The sequence below is a fragment of the Cyrtonyx montezumae genome, unplaced genomic scaffold (assembly GCF_038088225.1).
Source record: "Cyrtonyx montezumae isolate F1298 unplaced genomic scaffold, pur_monq_1.0 scaffold_2, whole genome shotgun sequence".
Lineage (NCBI taxonomy): Eukaryota > Metazoa > Chordata > Aves > Galliformes > Odontophoridae > Cyrtonyx > Cyrtonyx montezumae.
In genome coordinates this window covers 22,778,149-22,801,630 of record NW_027071936.1, presented here as the reverse complement: position 1 = coordinate 22,801,630, position 23,482 = coordinate 22,778,149, and positions in this window count along the sequence as shown.

The window sequence follows — 23,482 nt, the reverse complement described above, 5'->3', positions numbered from 1 at the left end:
ATAGTTCTCAAAGATGATAAAGAAAAGTTACAATGAAAATCTGTTGTTGTTTTATTGAGTAGGAAAATAAGTGAACTTGTAATAGGATTCAGACAAAACTTTGGAGTGAGTTTTCATTTTGCATTTCACCTTTATACCAAGTTGTATACCCTTTGTTACTGGGTATTCAAATTAGAGCATTAGTATAGTATTTCAAAGCTAATGTTTTTATTCTTTTACTTTTGGCAGAGAGGGAGAGGATTTTTGACCTTTAGGAAGAACAAGAAAAGAGACAAGAGATAAGAGAGAAGGTAATTATGTCATAGAATAATAGAATGGTTTGGGTTGGAAGAGATCATCTGGTTAAGATCATCTGGTTCCAACCCCCTCCTGTATATGCAGAGACACCTCCCACTAGACATGGTTATTCACAGCCCCATCCAGCCTGGAAATCATCCAACATATTAAGTTAAAACTGCTCTGTACAGATACGATTTGGTGTAGTTTCTCATATAAAAATCCTCCCATGCTGCAATTTAGACCATTTTTTATCGAATGTCCCTTCCTTGGTAAATCTTACTATTAAGAATATTTTACATACACATGCCTTAATTTTATTTTACAGATTTCATCCTGTTGTATTGGCTTCTATCCCCAATGGACTGTATTAAGTAATTCTTTGTATTCTTTGTATGTGTATATGCAAGAAATGTGCAAATACAACTGGTTGTTTTTCACTTTTCTTTTTCGGCCATTCTTCTGAAATGATCTTTATCAGGACAGAGATGAGAGTCATTCCACAGCTGAACATGAAAAAAAGACAACAAAGAGGGCACACTGCTCTTAATGTAACAGGGAATAACTCAAAGTTAGTATGAGATATGCTAAGGGCCAGCACAGAGATGCAAACTTCCAAAATAACTTGCACTGCCAACAATTCTGTTTAATAAATAATTAGTTACTGACTAATCTACTTTAATTTTCTAAACTAAAAAACAAAACAAAATAAAAAAAACAACAAAAACAATATGAAGATTTCTTACACAACATAGAGGAAGAAAATTATGTTTACATTCCTTTCATGCAGCAGCATCACTTCACATATGATGTGTGTGCAGAACAAGACGAATAAAAATAGGAAGTCCTATAAAGAATTTGAAAAAAATAGAAAAAACCAGTTCTTTTGAGATGTTGTACACCTGCATTTTTTTTCCATAAATATTTTGATTAATTCAGGATCCCCACAAGGGAGAACCTTGTTATGAATCACCTTTTGTTTGGCTGGCTTTCACAAAGCCACAGGAATGTTCCCTTTCTGAAACGTATGTTTAATTGGAAGGAATTCATCAACTGTTTAGAGTAGGAGAAAAAAAATAAACTCCATCTGTTTGAGAGCACAGTTCTTTTTAGGATACTTGATAGTTAGTTGTCGTAACTTTTTGATGATTTCTCTACCTTAATAAGATTTTGATACATCTCCAGCACAAAGAGAAGAGTATTCTAATCTTTCTTTTCTTCTTTCCTTTATCTTCGAGCTGCACACTTAACTTATATACAGAAGTTTCTAACTATTGCCTAAGAATTTTTTTTGTCCAAGAAATCTAAAATAATTTCAATTTACCCAATTATTCAAGCTACAAACATTCTGGGAAGAAAGGTTTCTATCCAGCAGCACCTATTCTTCCTGGAAGATGAATGGGTTAAATTTTAATGTGTTATGAATGGAGACCAGTACTGCAGAGAAATCTAGTCATCCCACAATGAAAAGGAACACCACATTGCAACATAAAGGTCTCTGAACAGCCTGTACAATTGTCAGTTGATATCACGTCAATGCAAATTAAGTAGAGATGACACAACTTCTGTAAGAGGGTATGGGGAAAGACATCTTAACTTGGGAAAACTTGTATTGTTTTCTTGAGTAATATCCAGCTTTAGGAGGTATCTTATTTATATATTACTTCCCAGTTCTATGGAAGTGGAAAAAAACAGATAAATACTCAAATCTGAAAGGAAAGACAAGTTAATCTAGAATGCTGCAAAAATAACTTGTAACAAATGGATATTGTGAGGAAGAAAAACAAGTGTTCCTGTAAGGTAATTGAGCTTACAAAGTTGAAAGATTCCTGGTGCCTGTGGTAAACAGAAATTCAACAAGATTATATAAGTTATTGTACTAATGCCATTCTTTTCAGAAAACCTTCTAGATGGGATGTAACTACTTGCATACCTTATTGATATAAGAAATTCTGCAACACTAAATCATAAGAAGTAGTTATATATCCATTTAACTGATTAAAAAAAGCAATGTTTTAAGTTTTTATGAAACAAAATAACAAATGTTCTTAATTTCATCTCTCTTTTACGTGTCCTCTTTCTGGTAGCTAGTGAGGGGTCTGGACTCATCTTATGATGAGTGGCTGAGAAAACTGGGATTGTTCAGACTGGAGAAGAGGAGGTTCACAGGAGATCTTATCACTCGCTACAACAACATGAACATAGTGATGAGGTGGGAGTCAGCCTCTTTTCCCATTTAACTAGCAATGGGATTAGAGGGAATGGCCTCAAGTTTCATCAGGGGATATTCAGGTTGAACATAAGGAAATTCTTCTCCAGAAGTGTGATTGGATCCTGGAATGAGGTGCTCAGGTAGATGGTGGAGTCACCGTCCCTGGAGATGTTTAAGAAATACTTAGATATATTAAGGGACATGGCTTAGTGGGAAATACTGATGGTAGGTGGTGATTGGACTGAACAATCTTGGAGGTTTTTTCCAACTTTAGTAATTCTATGATATCTTAAGTAATAGCCACCAATATCTTAAGCAATAGTTACCAATACAGTGTCATGAACATTTTCCATATGAGCAGATAATTAATTGAAGCCAAGGATTATGTGCTCTTGATGGATCAATAAACTCACGTGCAGCACAGTTCTCCTGAGTTTACGGGAAGAGCCTGAATAAGTACAACTTAGAGCAAGTCAAAACATAGAATCACAGTATAATCAGAACAAAGAAAATCAGACATCAAAAATGCACTGAGCATGAGCTCAGCTCAACTTAAAACCTAGTTTATAAGTTGTGAAAAGAAAAAATAAATAAATAGAAACAGTCCATTAAAAAACAATATCTACACAATATTTGATACTCTACAGAATTTAAATTAACTTTTTTCTGTGAGAAAAAGATATATATACACAAACCAAATACCTCACTCAAGGTCTTAAACCAATATGATTTTTATTTTTTGGAGGAAAGGGGTTAGTGAACATTTAACATGTGTCATTAGAGATATGTGAGTACTGAAAATGATGACAAATTGCAAAAGTACTTTTGTGTTCAGATATTAGAAAAATACACCTTAATTGCATTTACTGAAGACATTAATTTTGCAATTACTCAGATAAAAGGAGTGTCTGCATATTAAGAAAAAGGAAACCTGCAGTGGTCAATGAAGCAGTTCTGGAAATGTTTGTGAATTGGGTCTTGGCCACTTAAACACACAATAGTAGAATAAAAGAATCAATATAAAATAAAATAAAGGACATAAACAAAGCAAGTACATAAGATTACTCTTGGAGCTTTCCTTCATGTGTGTACTTCTAAAATAAATGTAACTTACGTGTTCACAGAATGAAACTCTTGTGGCTGGACAATGGATGAGCAGTGGTTACCATGGTCAGAGGTACTGCACAGCCAGCAAAGTATATTAAACAAAACAGAAAAGGATGACAGTCAGTGACATACCAGACTAGCTTCCACTTCAAGAACCATACAGGGAGGATGATAATCCTGGAGTGCAAAAAGCTCTGTATCACTTTGGCAACAAGTGGGAGCATATCAAGATATGCTCTCAACACAGTAGTGGTTCTTTTACAATATACCACGCACCTCTAATGGAAAGCCTTCAGAATCTTCTTTATAATAGCTCTCTCTTAGGCTCATAATATTGCTCTTTCACACTTCTGTAATTTAATACAAGCTCTTTTCTTTATAATCATACTTTCTAATATCTTTCTGATCTTTCTCTTTTTTTTTTATTAGGTAAATATATATATATATATATGCACACACACATAATCTGCAGTGACAAGGATTCAGACAAGCTCTCTTACAAATGGACAAGCCAGCAAGGAAGTCCAAGACATCATCTGACCATTGAGCAAAACAGTGTCACACTTTTCATTTGGAACAAGTGAATTTTTCACAAGCTGGAAGCACGTGGGACTACAGCTGGGTGTGATTCACTATTAAACTGTAAAGACAGATTTGGTGTGTTAGGAGTGCACACTAACAGCCACAGCAGGCAGAGGAGCATGAGATACCAGTCAAATAATGTGGTAGACAGACAAGAATTGCTGCAAGCTGAAGAAGCAAACATATATTCTCTGTAGAGCAAATTCACTCCCATCCAGTGAATCTACTTTCAAGTATTCTTCCTTTTATCAGAGTAATTTCCTACTGTAAATTCTAAACAATTTCTAAATTAAACATATTTGTTATTAACAAAATGTACATGATATACAGTAATGCAGTTGCTGCAGCAGCAAATCGTTGAAGTTTGTCCCTGTATCCTAGCAGAAAAGAGCGACAGTTCTCAGAGTACTGACAACTCAGTGTGAGTCTACTAACTCATCACTTACAAAGCAGTTATTGGTGTGATATTTTTTTCAGATCCTTGTGTTGATTCCCCAGAATATACAACAAGTGCTGGTACTCTGCAAACAAAACTGAAAATGACTATTAATGCTCATTAGCAGCTTCTCTTTATTTCAAAGGATGAATCATCTCTTGGCTCCCCGAAACTCTGAGCCACTCCTGCACTGATTCATACTCACTATTATTGTAGGAACTCCAGTGAGATACGCCAGTCCATATTACCAGTGCCATAACACATCTGATTCATTCCAAAAGACTCACAAACAGTAAGCTCAGTATGATACCAGGAGGTACACAGCAATAGAAAAGTAAAATCAAAAATCTTAAATATATTTGCTGAAGGACTAGCAACTGCGTAAGGTTCTGGGTAGCTGTCAGCAATACACTGCTGCTTAGAAGTGGTTTAGATTGAATAAATAGGTACAGAACCCTACAGGCTTCTACGGCAACAGAGAAAGAGACCATACAGGAAGGGCATCATTGACAGGGAACTTTCTCACTTGTGCTCATCTCAAAAACAGAATTGGGGCAGGGCAGGAAATGCATACTGACCTCCAGAGACCATTTCCATCATTTCTCCAGAATTTTGAAGAATCTACCCATAGATGTGTGCATACCTGGTAATTTTCTACAGAAGGATGTTGCTATGAGCCTATCACTACCACACATGATAGGAACTTGTATCTGGATCCAAAATAAATTGGGCATCCACTGAAAATCTTGTCAATCCCAGAAACACCTTCCTGGAAACAAGGAAAATAAAAGGTGCAGTCTCTTAAACCTATTAGTTAAATATGCAGCTGCTAATAAATTTAGTGTCAGTCAAAGTAAAATGTAGTAGCATAACTTCTTAATAGATTGTTTTGCTTTAAGTTACAAATATCCTGCTGTGACTTCCATCAGTAAGAATTTGATATCCAGGTTAGAGGTAATACAGCCACAATCCCTCATCTTCCAACCAGCTCTATAGCAGATCAATTATGGTCTACTACTTCTAATCTAAATCAGCTTCAAGCCCTGTGGAGCTTGTTTTTTCCTTCAAGTGATATCTCCCTTCCTTGTTCCTCCCAGCTTTTATCTCTAGGAAACTGACTGAATAGAAGAATAAGCCACAGGTCTACCAAAATGCAAGTAGAAGATACTATATATACCTGAGCTTGCTTAGTCTAGAATGCAGCAACTTTGGAAGTATAATTCTAATGAATGTATTAAAAAAAAAAAAGGAAAAAAAATCCCTCATTCTATTTGTATTGAATATGGAGGTGGGAAGTCTAAGAGAAGAGAAAATTCTCATTCTGCAGATGAGTAAAAAGATACTTCTCTGCTTCTCATACATCCCCTTTGTAAATAAAATGTCAAAAATTTGCTGATCAATGTAAAAGAGGGTGATTATTAGGCAGGATGTTTCACCTCCCACATTGAACTCAATAGTCACAAACAATTTTCTTAGATAATACATATAATTACTAGTAATCAACCCTATTACCTCTCAACATCAAAACCAAGCCTTATTTTATTTTAAGAAAGAATCTTCATTGAGTTCAATGTCCTGTCCTACTCAAAGGCCGTATGGATTCCCTCTCATGCTTTGGATCACTCAGTGATCATAGAAAAAGAATCATAGAATAATTAAGGTTTGAAAAGATCTCCAAGATCATCTAGTTCAACCATCCACCTAACACAGTTTCCCCACTAAACCATGTCCTTTAGTACCACAGTTAAACATTTCTTTAACACCTCCAGGGATGGTGACTCAATCACCTCCCTGAGCAGCCAGATCCAGTGCCTGACCAGTAATCATTTATGTTCAGTTTTCTTTATATGTTGCTACAGGCTAAGTCAGATAACTGTTTATTGAGAGTTTCTACATAGAAAAATTAACATAAGAAAGCATATTAGAAAGAATACTGAACATTTTGCTACCTTTTGAATTAGAATCTATACAGAAATTAACTCGGGCATAATCTTTTTCAAAGCAGAGAACATATTCATCCTCAGAAGGAGTAAAATCTCAACATCTTGACTTACTATTATTTTTAAAGCTTTGATGCTTAACATTCATCCACTAATGCATCTGTTTTTTGGGATTTTTTTTAAGTTTTACCTTGCCTCTTATCTTGCCTTTTTAATAATAACTGTGCACAATAACTAAGCACAATAACTGCTTTTTCTCAGAAATAGCTCTCTAAGCCTTCCTTATTTTCCTTTTAGTATGACTCCTATTTTCATTAACTATCCTGTTCACGCCTCCTTCTACTTGCAAGTTTTTTAGGGTTTTTTTTTGGTGTTTTTTGTTGTTGTTGTTGTTGTTGTTTTGTTTTGGGTTTTTTTGGTGTGTGGTTGTTTTTTTTTTGTTTGTTTGTTTTTGGTGCTTTTAAGTTCACATCTTCAAAGCTCCAAATAACACCAGCTTGATGGTGTCCTTAATCCAAAGTTACTTTCTACACGGTTTGGGGACTAAAGATGATTTCTTATCTCCTTACCCAGTGCACAGCTTCCCCTCTCAAACTCTGGTGCTGTTGAATAAAAATCAAAAGGGTTAAATGCAACAGCAAAAAACAGTAAACTCAGTCAAGTATTGCAGTATTGTAGAATGCTACTATTAATGTGAATACTAATTCAGAAAATAATTAGAATAATAAACTCACAATTAATACAAAAAAGTTGTGAGAATTCAAATTAAACGGAGTGAAAAAAGCAAATTAGGACATGACCAATCCATCTACCTTACCCATCTTCAAACTTGAAATTAAAGAAACAGTATCTCATTTTGTTTATCCTTTCCATCTAAATGTTTGAAGCCATGATAAAGCTGTTCAGTAACACAAAGTAAGAATACAGTGACCTTGAGAATGGATCTGTAACAACTGTATTATTTATAACTATGGTGTCACTGACAAGACATCAGATTTCTGTACAGCACTATTCTTATAAGTAATAGAAAATGTCACTATCACATTTAGACGAGATAAGAAAGGACAGCTGATTGAAATTCAGTGGCTTATTTTAGCACATAACTACGCAAATTTGCACTTGAATGCTCTATAATGTACTGTCACTGACGTGATGAAGTAAAATGTTTTGAAATTGAGCAAACTGAGTATGGAACAGGCTGATGTGGGTTGGCCAAGTTATTGACACACTTAGTGATTCAGCTTTGAGACCAGGCTGTCACTGAACCAGTGAACAAACACAGACATCTCTAATTCCCATTTAATTCCTCTTATATTATTACTTCAAACATTGCTTGAATATTTCCGTTTTTCATTGGCTCATTAATACTGGAATGAGAGGTATATGCTATCTGTCACGCCTCATGTGTCATCTTTGGCTTGGATAACCAATTTCAGCCAAGTAAACTCAATGTGAGTTTGTTATCTCTAGGTATCTTTGATTGTAAATGCCTCGGGGCAGTGACTGAGACCTCAACAAGGTACTGAAATCTACTAAACAAACATCAGTAGTTAACCTGTACAGTAAGTTTCCATGACTTCAATGATTGCAAAACACTTTTCATGACAACAATTACCAGCCAGCCACGGAAGTTCTTGAACATGCTACTGAGTTCAAAAGCCAGTTTAAATTTAGGCAGCATACTGAAGCTATTCAAAAGCCAATGCATTATAACAAAAATCCTACTAGCACCAAAATAAGAAGTATACTTGCAGCAGATCTTTTTGACTGGTTATTTTAATTAGCCAAACAGATATCTTTGGTTTGCTACCTTCCATATACTGCAAGTTTTGCATTCCACCATCAGTATACTCACTGAGACACAAAAAACTTCTGTATCACTAATAAGCAACGTACCTGTGTCAAGCACTAAAAGCCTCAACACTTCTCTGAAACACACACAGATTTGGCTGTGCCAACAAGATAAGAAGAGGCCAAAAGGAGGAAGATAAACAAGCTTGTTATGCCTCCAAGATTGTAACATAGTTTTTGTGCACTGCTACAACGCAGTAGGGTAGTAGATACAGCTAAACACAATTAAATTTTATAAGGTGTTGACAGGTGGCTCTTTCTCACTCAAACACTACTCCAATTTTTCAACTTTCCCATGGCTGATGTTAAATCAAATTGTAGGAAGCCAAAGTTTTCACATTCTTGCTTTCCATTACCATAACACTCAGTAAGAAACAATACAGCTTACAGATGACTTAATTACATTTTTAAGAGCGCATTTAAATGTCTGTTAGCAATCCTTAGGCTCCATTGCACAGTAATCACCTGGCTCCCATCCATTCCTTGAAACGAATAAACAAACAAACTCTTCTACTTCATAGATTATTAACTGATAATTCTAGTAACTGAAATTTACAGAAATGGCATATTCTGGATTCAATATACTCTCAGTACCTTTCTTAGGCAAGGAACACTGATGATGGCTTGACCTTCATTCTTCTCCAGCTGTGTCTTCATGTTTTCAGGTACTGGGGAATATTTTTGAGATGGGATAAAGATTTTAATCTTTAAGAGAATGAAGAGCATGATAATCATCAAGAGAATGAATTAGCCAACACCCTGAAAATAAAAAATCTTAGTTGAAAAGTCTCAAGAATTGTATGGAAAAGCCCTCTAGAGTACATATCAATAGAATGGTAATTCAGATTATAGTGAAGTATCACTGGAGGCATTATATAGAAATTGTCAGATACACCATTACTGTGAGATAATGGTTTGTTTTCTCCCACCTTTCCACCTGTAGTTAGTGTAAGTTCTTTCATCATTTTTCTAAAGAGCTATGATCAGGCAGCCACACGCAATTTGCAGCCTTATATTCTCATGAATGGACTGGAAGAATAATTTATCTTTTCTGCTCTAAGACACATAATGTGAATATTCACACCAATTACTCACTGCATTAAAATAATTTATTGGTTTATGATATAGACAGCTAGAAAATGTTGTTTGAATGCTTAAAGATTATATATAATCTAGTTGTCTTGTTTTTTTCACATTTTTCAAAATATTATACATACAATTTTTTTCAAAACCCTTAATTTTCTCTTAAATCTTTACATCAGTTTAGCATGAATGAAAACTCCCAGATCTCAGTAACTAGCAAGTAGATGAATCTACATTATTTTGGTCAAAAAAGAAAAAGCAACACCAAAAAAAAAAAAAGACAAAACGAAAACCAAATCAAACCACACAAACAAAAAAAACCCAATTACTTAAAGGATAAGATATTCATAGGAAAGTTATTACTTAATCTAAAGATGTAGTACTTTATTGAAAAATACATAAAAGCAGTAGCCATTCCATCATATAAAAGGCAGCATCTTACTGGTTTTGATTGCTTTAACAATATGATACACATATAAAACATTAATGAAATAGGTCACTCACAGACTCACCTCCAATAAACAGAGGAAACATGGAAATTAGCAGATCTTATTTGCTCCTCCCCCAACTTCTCATTCTACCTCCCCACGCACATAGGATAAATCCCTTTGTGTTTGGAACAGCTTATATCAAACTTGAAACTTAAAATAGGAGAGCATTTCTCTTAAAATGGAATATTTCCAATTTTTTCTCCTAAGACAGAAACTGAAAAGTCAGCATAGGCTAGACTCAATATTGATAAAGCCAAAACTACTATTTTCCTACATATTTTTCTCCTTTAAATAATAGGTCTGTAGTTTTCTCTGGTATCTGAACTTGCTCGCTTGCTCAGCGTGGTTCCATGTTCCTTGTCTTTTCCTAATAGCTTCAGACAGACTTCTCATTTCATGAATTTGCATGGTTGTATTTTAAATCCACATTCCATTTCAGATAGTTACAGCTCTTCTACAATCAAAGGTACAAACAGTAACTATTTAAATGTTTTTTTGACTCTGAAGAGGAAGAATAATATGCAGTATTACATCAGAAATGAAGGTAGAATTTTACATTGAAACGAACACTCCTAGTATTTCCTAAACAGTCTAACCTTTCTCTGCCACGTGAATTAGAAATAGCCTTAAGACTCTGTATAGACTTAGGTATTTTGAACACAGTTGAGATGTATCTAATCTGCACTGCAAAAGCCCTTACTGGGTACTCCTGGATCACAGAATCTCTTAGATATTCTGCCCAGCCCTTCCTGGGAAGCAGCACTAAGAGTTGTCTTCAGAAAGCCACTCAGATGCACTATCCAATCCTTTAGAGAAAAGAAGCACTTGCTGTTTAGCAAAATGTGGCGTTCTCAAGAGAAATCCACTGGGCAACTTCCAAAATAACACATGAGAAAAAGAAGGAAAAGAGAAAAAGAAGAAGGAAAAGAGAAAAAGAAGAAGGAAAAGAGAAAAAGAAGAAGGAAAAGAGAAAAAGAAGAAGGAAAAGAGAAAAAGAAGAAGGAAAAGAGAAAAAGAAGAAGGAAAAGAGAAAAAGAAGAAGGAAAAGAGAAAAAGAAGAAGGAAAAGAGAAAAAGAAGAAGGAAAAGAGAAAAAGAAGAAGGAAAAGAGAAAAAGAAGAAGGAAAAGAGAAAAAGAAGAAGGAAAAGAGAAAAAGAAGAAGGAAAAGAGAAAAAGAAGAAGGAAAAGAGAAAAAGAAGAAGGAAAAGAGAAAAAGAAGAAGGAAAAGAGAAAAAGAAGAAGGAAAAGAGAAAAAGAAGAAGGAAAAGAGAAAAAGAAGAAGGAAAAGAGAAAAAGAAGAAGGAAAAGAGAAAAAGAAGAAGGAAAAGAGAAAAAGAAGAAGGAAAAGAGAAAAAGAAGAAGGAAAAGAGAAAAAGAAGAAGGAAAAGAGAAAAAGAAGAAGGAAAAGAGAAAAAGAAGAAGGAAAAGAGAAAAAGAAGAAGGAAAAGAGAAAGAAAAAACAAAAAAGAAAAAAATATGAGCTTTTATCAAAATGCGCTTTTATGAATTCAGAGTTCTCCAAGAGATTTTTACATGCAGTACAGTCTTCCTAAAGATTCCTTATAAGATCTGCACTGTGATTCTACGATCAAATAGTTTTAAATATCAGAAATTATATTTGTGACTGCACATTAATTCCAAAGGGTCTAAGAGGCTGATGTGCTGAATGAAGTACACAGCATCAAATTTCATACTGGTACAAACAATTGTAATCAGCATCTTGCCTATTACTGAACAGAAACAGTTAATTTACATTCAAGGACCAAAAATATGGAACAACTATAAAACAATCATACTATGAGTAGGGCTTTTTTCATTTTTTAACATTACAGTCTCTTCTCCAGAAAACCAAAATCTTTGTTTTTTCCTTACTCATAATGAAACTTTGAAAAAGAAACTCAAACTGTGTATGTTTTGATGACAAGCCTTAGCATCAATTTTGCTCTTGGGCTAAAAGGTGTAAAAGTTTCTCATAATCTTTGGTGTTTCTTCATTCTACAGTATATAAACAGCCACCTCATTGCTCAGCGTGCTTACAGCTTCCAACCATTATACAAACAAGGGAAGAAAGTAGTTACATATTTAAATAAATAATGCTAAAACCCAGCTACTAAAGATCTATACTTATAAGTTATAAAAAAAATCTATATCTCCTAATATTTAACTAACTGCAATAATAAAGCACCTACATTCTTATTGTCGTAGTTATAAATGTAGAAGTTACCACACTTTCAGTTTCTGCATTTAGAAGTATAAAATGCAGCTACGCTGCCATCTTGTGGAAGGTATGAATTTGGCATTGATTGGACATAATCAAACAGCTTATCAGAAGAAAATTGCCTTTTGTTTCAGTACAGAGCTGTTTCTTATTGAAAATATGTGAGAGTTGGTGGGATTTTTTCTTTTTTCATTTTGTAGAAGTGGGAGTGATTTTTTGATTGTTTATATGGAAGTTCATTAATTTTCAATATAGCAGCACGTTTTATTTTGAACTAACTTTCCTCTCTGACACAGAGGACAAGATAGATCCTTACTGAATTTGCAGCTTTAAGTGTAGCTTGTCTAAAATCAGTATCTGAGAGATGAAAAAAAGAATAATGCAGCATTCATCTCAGTGATCAACTCATTCCATATTCTCATTTTCCAGAACCTTTTTGAACTACATCTACACCCCTACAACTTAATCTCTAGATGGCTCCAGTTAAAGCCCCAGTAATACCTGATGTTTCTTGTCCTCAGAGGTCTTGTCACTGAATAGAATTCATGGCCAAACTGGAATCAGCTCTTTAGTGCACATGAAGGAAGCATCTGTGTAAGAAGTTTTCCACCACCCTTTACGGGTTAAAAATGTGGAGTTTCACCACTGTGGAATTTGAGAGCTGCAGGGTAATATTTTTCACTAAGAGCTAATATGTAACCATTTAGGATTATATCAGGTACACTCAGTAAAAGCATGAGAACTTGTATAATTTCCTATGTACCTAAATTTCATTCTATTGAGTTTGATAATGCTGAAGAAAGTTTACAAAGTTTACAAAAGTTTAAAAACCAAAATATTGCAACACAAGATACAGACTTTTACAGTGTGAATCAAGACTGCAACCAAGCAAGAGCTGGGTCTGAAGTTACATATATGTTCCCCGATGACCCTTTTGTAATGGCCTGTCCATTTGGTATATTTAACAAATATGTCATTAATCCTTCTGCACAATCAGAACCTATTATATTTTCATTTCAGTCCCCGTAAGTCCTTCTTCCCATTTTAGCACAGGCCACTAAGTATGACTATATCTTACCCATACATATCCAAAAATACCTTAGCAGTCTCTGGGTGCTGAAGATTATATATTTTCTTTAGATGGTATTTATTATTTGTAGTAGGAAGACTACTAAGTTCTACGATCCTGAAAGACAGAAAAGAGGTAATTTTTGAATTCCCCTAAAATACAGACAAACAAACCCAGCATGTTTGTGACAGATTCCTAGGCAAAGATGAGGTGCATTGACACTAACCATAAGCTTCAGCTGAGAAAAATCTGCAATAGATCTGCAACTTCCTCAGTTACGATGAACTACCTAGAATGAATTACAACCATAGATTGTTTCTACTCCAGACAATATATAATGGTTACCACTGGAAGAACAAGGAAAATCCAAATGGTAATTTGAGAATGTGAGAGCATATAGCATAAAAATTGTTATGATGAATTTTTTTAAATATATGTGTAGTGATATTGTCACAACCTAAAAGACTCTGAAATCTTAAAAAAAAAAAAAGAGAGAAAAAGAAATTTTGCTTCAAGGTGGCAGATTTCAGCATTATACAAAAAATTCTGATAAAGTTGAGGCGCAAGCTGTTAAGGCACTAAGTTGAATATAAAGTTACACTCATCTTTATGACATATCAGACAATATACCTGGAGAGGGAGGTTAAATTCCAGTCACAAAAAGGATTATTATTATTATTTACTACAGACGTACATTTAATATAAAAATTAAAATAATAATTATAAAACAGGTAAAAATACAGTCACAGGTAATATCTTCCATCTGCTACCTGGATAGAACTGTGCTGGATATTGCACTAGCAAGAAGCACAGTTCTATCAAAAATACACCCTATACTGTGTTTTTATCCTGGAAATTTATCATCTTTTAAGTAGCTTATAAATCTGTACAGCCTTGCATGTCTGTTAAGATGGGAACGTCAAGGTGATTTAAAACAGAATAATTCCAGAGAGACATGCTATATCAATGTTTTTAAAAACACTAAGTACAAAGATGCTTACTTAGTAAGGATTAGAGAAGAAAATTCTAATGTTCTACTTATCTAAGGACCAGTCCTGGTCTTCTCCCTTCCTGCTTCCACCATGACTCAAAGCATTCTGAGAAGATGCAGCTCCTCTTCAAGGAAGGCACTCTGCACTGCCACATTCCTGGTGCAGTTCAGAAACCTCTACCTCATCCACTGCAGTTCCAGCTATGGGAGACTAGAACAAAATTCATAAGGTTACACATGTCAAGTTTACATTTTATAAATAAATATAATGAATATGTCTGATAGTTTTTGGCATCTAAATAGCATGAAGTTGTTTTCTCAGAGACCTATCTGGAGAATGTATTGTTCTCTGGGATAGTTTCATACTCTGAAGTACAGGGCTTTTTGGAACAAGACAGAAAGGAAAACTAATACTTGGTGAGTTTCAAACAAGGATAGAATAAAGCCAGGCAAAAGTGTGCAAGACTATGTTAACATCTGTTTATTAAATTTCATTAAATGATAACAAATACTGAAACAATTGTTTTCAAACATGTATACACAAGAATGTACATTAACTGTAGCAAGTCTAATATCAAATATACAATTTGCACCAAAATATGCCAGCTATCACTGTATTACCTCTGAATCTTTCCTGACTAACATACTAAGTGTTCTAGAAGTGCACATAAATAAATACTCAGTAAATCATTTCCATTTCAGTAATGAAAACTTGGCAAAACATTGGTAAGTTTGGCAAAGAGCTAGACTGCTGTTTCCTAGACATGATATATTGATTAGTCTGTCAAATAAGTCTAGTGAGCACATCGTGGAAAGACTGGAATACCTCAGGCATCTGCAGAACTCTGTGTTAAGCTAATTTTATTTCTATAGTATTGATTAAAAAGATATGAATCATCAGAATTTAAAGTTTAAATCTGTAAAGTTTTGTAGCCTATGACCAACATCAAGCTAACTACCCTTATTCATGTTGTCAGATGTGATATTTTCTCATTGGGTTATCACAGAATAAATGACACTACAATGATGAAATAATGGAACAGATGTGCTCAGTCAGTTTGTCACTTTCAGTGTCTTGGTTTTTTTTTTCAGATATATATATGCAATTGGAAGACGGATTGAATTAGAGTGCTTAGAAAAAAAGAAACAAAACAACAACAATCTTCAGAGCAAAATCTAAGGAGAAATAATCAAATAAATCCGGAGTAGAATCAATACATTACTCAAAATTAAACCAGTAACAAAGACATCTACATTTATCTATTTCTACCTGGTAGCTTATTCTCTGAATTATTTCCATAAAACATTATTATTTCAGCAGAGCCACTGATATATACATATGTCAGTGCACACACAGACATATATATAACTGTAGGGATATATCATGCATCTGTTCTACACATGGTAATCAATATTCTCATCAAAATATATATTACATATTAAGATGAGTATCTATCTCAACTGTTAAATTACTCAGCCCATCTAACTACAGGTAAAAATTTCTATTTTGTACAATCCAGCATTTTCCTCACTTAACTGAGAGTAGATTTTTTATTCCAGATACTTTGTTTTGGAGATCCTGGTACTACAAGATACTCTGCACCCTGGAAAACTAGAACAGGACAAATTCACCAATACTGACTTCACTAACAATTCTTGACATTCTCTAGTGTTCAAAGTATTACTGCTAACTTAATATTTGTAAAGCAAAACTATGTTTTTCTGCTTCAACTTAAAATGGTTGACCCTATGTCTGTCTGTAGAGAATTAGAATTAGTCAAAGGAATATTTTGGGATGATACTTGAGAACTTTTTTGTTACAGTACTTCTTGATCTCTAATGTAACATGGTTACTAGAATAAACAAATAAACTGGAATGCACAGACTGTCACTCGGGCCACAAATTATGAGTCTTCTATAGTACATCTGTCAGGGCTCTGTTCTCTGCAAGACTCCCTCAACTTTATCAAATAGACTGCTTAGCTTCAGAGAACAGCAAATATTTTCTTTCCAGGGTTTGCATTTCCCTGTAGCTGTCTGCAAAAATGGTTATTTAATTTTAAAAAAATGGCAAGAGTCTTCATGTTCCTATTGTCATTTTCTAATATCTTTATCAGAGTATAACCTAGAATGATGATATTTTGCAACGAACACAAGCTGAAGACTAAATACCTTTCAAAATCTTGTTGCTTGCCTAGTTCAGGAAGAACCAATCAACCAATTGAAAAAACACTGTATAAAAAATAGGAGAACCACTCAAGATTTTTACAAAAACACTTTCAATTCAAATAAAGCTTTTCTACTGTCATGCTATTATTTTGCTATTCTCCATTCTTTTAGTCACAGACAAGAAGACGAATTTGTTATGGAAAAAAATCTGCTCTTAGAAACATATAAGAAAATAGACTGTCTCTATTTAGATTACTTCCACAACGCCCTTATTACAAATACAAATATCCTAGTGGAAATGAGATTATCTGCTGTTAGAGGTCTTTCTTTTTTCCTAATTTGAAAACTCCCTTAAATTTTTAATGCTTTCCTTCTCTAATTCAGAACAGAACACAATTTACTTGCTGTACCATGAAGAGCAAAGAGTGACAGCAGATTGCAAAGCCATCCTGCAAGTCGAGTCCTGCCTGCCCTGCTTACTCTTGGTACTGAGGCAGGCTGCTCAGAGGTTGGATGAGTAAGAGCTTTGGGTACGCAGTCTCATTGGCCTCAAAGTTACAGACATAGACATATGGGCCACACATCAGCACTGAAAACAGAAGGTTTGTGAATGTGCAGCACCCTCCTGATGGAAATTATGATTCCAAAACCGCAGTTTTCATACATAAAAGTCTGAAGATTTATTTTTATTGCCTTAGAGCTGGACATCAGAATTCACTTAAATATTTCAGGGCTATCAGCTTTGAATGGCTGTAGAGACCATGGCTCTAAGTTGTGTTCAATAAAGTACTGATATTAATTCCCAATTTCTATGCTTCATTTAAACATCCATCTTCAGAAGAATTTGTGCTCCTTTTCCCCAGAGCATACTTGCACAATTTCTCACAGATTCTGAAGCACTAACAAGTTATATATATGTATTAGTATTATTAGTTTTATATTTATACTGTGCATCGAGATGTCAATGACCACCTTAAGGTAAGTAAAAATGGAGTCTATTCTGAAAAGCTGTAGGCATCAAGAGAGCTAAATATTTCTGGGCTTCTTTATGGCCTCGACTTTGCATTTATTCACGTCTTAGCAAAGTTCCTAATTTCAAAGTGCTGCACAATAGTACAATTACACTTTCATTTTATCTATGTTACTTCCAAGTCCAAGTAATTTTACTTGCTGTTTTCTCAGGAATTGCTCATCTTTGCACATTAAAGAAAGTTTATAACGCTCAAAGCATTCATTATTGTAAAAAGTATATTCTATGATAATCTTCCTTGAAGTAAAGATATTAATTAATTGAGACAGTGTTTAAGACAGATCAGGAGACAACAGATCTTCATGTTCAGGACATTCTTAAACTATCCAGTCAGTTCAAAAAATTAAAGTGACTATTATTTTAGCACATACATATTTATCTATTTACCCATTTCCTTTGTAGTGTAACTCTAAACAGCACAAAGACCTAGGAATTACAAGACACATAGACTAAACAGCAGCTGTAGTTGTGAGCCATGATCACTACCTACCTCCAAAATTAGTTCTATGTTATTAGTTCTACTCCTCCTTGCTGTTGAAAATGGGTAATAATTTCTGATGATGGCCAGAAAGATGTGTTGCACTGAATATCTATACATTTGTATACCTGAAGGATATTGCAAATATGTCTGCTGCTTTTGTGATGCTCTTGCTTTGAGCAATGCATGTAAGGTATCAAAAAGGTACCAAAAAGAATTATGTTGAATGAAAAACTTTACATACAAGAGCCTCAAGACTCTAAAGAAAATCCAACAAGATATTTCCTCAAGTAGCATAACTTTTAATTAATATACTCTTAGATACTGCCACAGATACCATTACACATCCAATGAAAAGTTAAACTGGTGTATACTGGTACTTAAACAACCTTATATATTTGTGCAAGACTAACGTGATCATTCATTCATCTCTAATAAATCACTCAGTTTATTTTAATGGTACTAGTATAAATCCAGAGGATAACATTTACTGCCAAGATTTACAATGATGTAACTGAGGTCATCACTTGGTTCCATAATTTTTAACGCATAGATATTTCTATGTAAATTTAAAGCTTTGCATTCATATAGAAATGTTGACTGCAAACAAAGTAGAGAAAAAGCTCTGTTTTTAATTTGCCTGTATACTAGATACTGCTTCGTCTGTGCAGAAAGAAACACATCTATACAGCAGAGCTAGCTTAAACTTCAAAGACACGTACTCAGCACAAGAAAAGCAAGCATACAGTGTAGGAAGAACAAGTTTCAGAAGTCACCACCATATTGACTTTCACTACTGTTCTGCACTACCTCTATACAGAGAGGTGACTGCTAGACTGCTAGATTTTGGGACCCTAAGATTTATAGGCAACTTTTTCTTTTTTGGAATCACAAACTGCACAAGGCTTCTGCATTAACTGTAATCTGAGAACACTCCTGGAAAGAAGGGAGCACACCACAAAATTAAGATTTCTGGAGTTCCACATCAAAATCTCATCAAAAGTTTTTCACGTTCTAATTAAAGTCACCTTGCCCAGAAGTTTCTAGAAAACCTCTGCATACACAACTCTCTCTTGCAGCATGTGTCAGAGAGCAGCGAATGTCAACTGCTTGCACGTTCATTCCAAAGGAAGATAAATGCTGTTTTCTGGCCCTCAAATTTACACACAGAATCATGGTATGTTCAATAGGTTCTGTGTATGATAGAGTATCACACCTCAAATTTGAAACAGTGCATAAAATGCTTGCCCTGATGGCATTTCTCCCTTTCTTAAGAAAATATGCTTGGATTATATAGTAAAGCATTCCACTAAACTCCAATTTAGGCCTTCAACGTTCTCCTCATGGTTCTCATGTGTACAGTTATGTATCAGATTCTCACAGTCTAGACCAATTCCAAAGAGTCTCCAAGGGAAAAACTTTAGAAGGAGGCACTTGTTAAAGTACTGACAATACATAAACTTGCCTTTTTTAATGGCAACCACTCTACATTGTTTAGCACATTTAGCAGGATTTAAAGGTCACTCTAATATCGTCATGAACTTCCAAAAATGCCTGTGAGGTGGAGGGGAAAAAAAATTGTGAGATGAAATACATAGTCAAAGCCAACAGGTCATGGGCAAGCACTGCATGAGCAGGTGAAAAAAAAATCTAGTGACTGTGAAGATCTTGATGACAGCTTTGGGTCTGCTTCCCTTATTGAACTGTTTCCACTCATATTCACTTCTGCATCTGTTACATATTTAGACATGTTTTTATTAGTAGGTTTGGATACACTGAAGCAGGAGTATGTGTTTAAAATTTAGACAACTGAAAAAATGAAGTTATGAAGATATGAAATGGCCCAGAGAAAGTAAGGCACACTCTCTGCAAATAAAGGCATGCACATTTTAATTGCATGTAGACCATATGAATGGAAAGTGAATATAAATTTCATTTCAAAGTAAACCACACGAACGTAACCCAAGGTAATCTCTCTTGGTAACTATTGCCCAAGTTGAATAATAGAAAATTCACAAACACTGTGCATACATCTTGCATACAATAAGCTTTTCTTAAGTCAGCTTTCCCTCCCTCCTCCTTACTTTTTTTGTTATTTAAAACCCTTTTTATAATCCTACCTGTTTTCACGGTGTATGTGTTGACAGATGTCCCATTTCAGGAAAGTACCTGGTATGCATTTGAGATCCATAGTTGCAGCAAGAACATTGATTCCAAACAAAACTCTCTTCCTGAACTTTGGCCAGTGATGCTGCATTTATGCTTTGGTTTTCAAGATATTCAGTCATTACTTTTTACATATAATCTTATTTTAATATCTTAACTGGTAGTCAGGGCAGTACCTACTCCTGTATTTGGAAATATACATAAAAGTAATAAAATAAGCCATAACAAAGATGAATTTCCTTTGTGCTGCTGGGAGTACTTAACTCTGACAAGAATTTTGAAGAACTGCATAATACAATAAATTATATTTCCACTTCTAAAAAGTTAAGAGGTGCTGCAGAACTTCTTAAACACTAGATCAGCTCCTCTCTCAAAGGAATCTAAATGAATCCAAACATCTGTATTAAAGTGTAGTTACATGATATATTGTCTTGTCTCCAGACAGCAGTCAGTTTAAGATGTTCCCATGTCTTTTCTCCCTGATTCCAACAACTTCCTTTCTTACAGCTGCTTCCTGAAATGAGCCAATTATAGAAAGCACTTATTAAAAAATAAGAACAACAACAACTAATTTAGGATGTAGGTGTTTTACCTACAGTAAAATATCTCTGCATAGGTTCACAAATCAGAACACTCTCCAGGTAAGCACCTAGATATTATTGGAAGAGATCAATTTTTCTCTTTAAAAACACACAAAGCAATGTTCTCAATAGCATAATCTAGAGAAAATTGGCTGGGGCACAAAAAAAGATACAAATGAGAAAGTCTGGTCTAGCAGTCAGGAAGCCCACAGAGAGACAGTGATGTTCTGGCTGCTCTTCCCAAGACTTCTTACTTAATTACTCTGCAATGAGATAAGAAGTGAAAAGTTTGTGAAACAGGAAAGAAATTGCTCTCAATGTGAACTATTCCACAAATTGGTAGTTAGGAAAATCCCAGAAATTGGAGGCAAGTACTTGACTCCCTCATCTGAGGTGACTACATGGGATAAGCTACAGTACCAAAGGCAAATTCTGCCACTGCTGTTTTAAGTACATCAGTGTTATAAGGGTGCTCTCAGAACAATCTCCTAAGAAGGATGATCTTGAGGGCTTTTCATTTTAATGCTTATTTAGAATTCTAATGGCCTGTGAGACAGCTTTCTTCTTAGGCATCAAATTTTATTAGAATCATGGAATTGTAGAATTGCCTGGGTTGAAAAGGACAAAGATCATCTAGTCACCATGGGTAGGGTTGCCAACCACTAGAGCAGGCTGCCCAGAGTTACATCCAGCCTTGCTTTGAATGCCTCCAGGAATGAGGCATCCACAACCTCTCTGGGTAACCTGTTGATATTGACTTTTTTCAAATTTAATAGCTTCTTTGAATCTTTTAGTTTTTCAGTCACTATTGTGTTCATTCCCTCCCAACCTCCAACCCCCCCTCCAATGAATAAATAAATAAATAAGAGATAAGATGGACAGAAAAGCTACTCAGAAAAAAAAAATCCCTCTACTTTTTTTTTTTTTAAATAATCATCACATGGAAGGTATCATATCAGGATTTAACCTAATCAGTGAAAATACCATTGCTTGTGAAATATAATAAATATATTGCAAGAATAGTAGCACATCTGTGAACATAAACTTGCTTTCTGAGAAGAAGCAGAAAATATTTTTCTCCAAAATGTTTTTTAACAGGTTTTTTTGTTCATTTTTTGCAATTCCACAACTGGGCAGATGCTCAATATGTTACTCAAGCTATAGTCATAGTGTGAAACTAAATATAAACCATGGTAAGGTGATAAATTATACGTATGAAACTCACCTGCCAGTAACTGCTAGCCACAAGAACTGGGTTTGTTTTCATTTTTGGCCAAATTGAGATACCTCTGGAACATTAGATCATGAGGGCCTAAATAGACTTATTTTGTTGAAACAAGAAAATGATCCAGAAATCCAGCCCAGTCACAGAGGCTCAGTGACTTAAAACAACTCAAGCAAACAATCACAGATAGGCTTAGATAGGCTTTTTTCTCCCCCACCGATAATACTGCATTATGTTTTTCAATCTGTTTAAATTATTTCTAACGTCACACTAGCTGCACCATCTAAACATCTGTGCACATTATATATATTGTGGATAAGTAAAAGCATTTCAATGTAATAGAAGTGTGACAGAGAAACAGTATTTGAGCTTTCCTACAGTAAAATAGCATTATTACTTGTGGCTGACAGCAGACTCAAATATGCAATTACGAATTACAGATATCTTATGAGCCCCCTAACTGGTCAGTCCAAAACTGGCACAGTCCCAAGTTTTGATTCTTGAAGTCCTGAGTTTCTCCATTAACAAGATGTTTATCATAAAGTCAGAAAATAAGTACTCACACAAAAGTCATTACTAGCATGTAACTTCTCAGAAGCCTGTGTTTAGGAAAGAAATTTTAGGTGTAATAAGTTCAGAATTGCATACCCATGATTTTTCTCAAAGGGTTTGCAAGTGTATTTCATTATTCCTTTCCTTACTTCATTAATCATAAAAGCCTCAACTTCTTTTAAAGAAAGCCTTTTAGCTTTAATCACACAGGGCTCTTTGGAAAATCAGACTTTGCTAAATCTTACAAATATATACATTTTTCAATGTTAAGACTATTTTATTTACTGGAGAAATATGTGAGTTCAGCAATAGTTCTAAGTTTTACACATTTTTCCTGAGTCTGCAGCACTTCAGATCAAGACTAGAATTACCCTTCTAGTATTCTTTAAGGCTTGTGAAATTCCCCACGCATTTTGGAAAGAATCAAGCAATTAACTTCTCTTCAGAACCTGTCATGTTCCAGAATCACAAAATTGTAGGGGTTGGAAGGGACCTCTAAAGATCATCTAGTCCAACCCCCAGGTCAAGAACATATTCATAAAACCACACAGAAAACAATCCTGTCTTAAGGAGTGGCACCTAAAACATTCAAACTACACTCCACATGGCTAGATCAGAATATGCAAAATATACACTGTGTGGGACACAAAGTCCACATTACCAACAGTCTGTCAGTGCTGCAATTCTTATCAGACATGCAATTCTGAGCAGACATGACCTCACCAAATACACCTCTCCCTTAGAATCATGAAATAGTTTGGGTTGGAAGGGACCTTTATGATCGTGTAGTTCCAACCCTTATGCTATAGGCAACCAACTGCTCAAAGTCCCATCCAGCCTGTGCTTGAGCATCTCCAGGATGGGGGCATTAGCTACAAGATTTCTTTTTTGCTTTAACAAACTTTCTGAAATTTATTCATTTCTAACTTCTTGCTAGTTTGCCTGAAAAGTGCACCCACAGTCAACCTGCATCTTCCAACTCTAAGCTAGCTTACTAAGCAAAAGTCAATATTAGTCTTGCACTG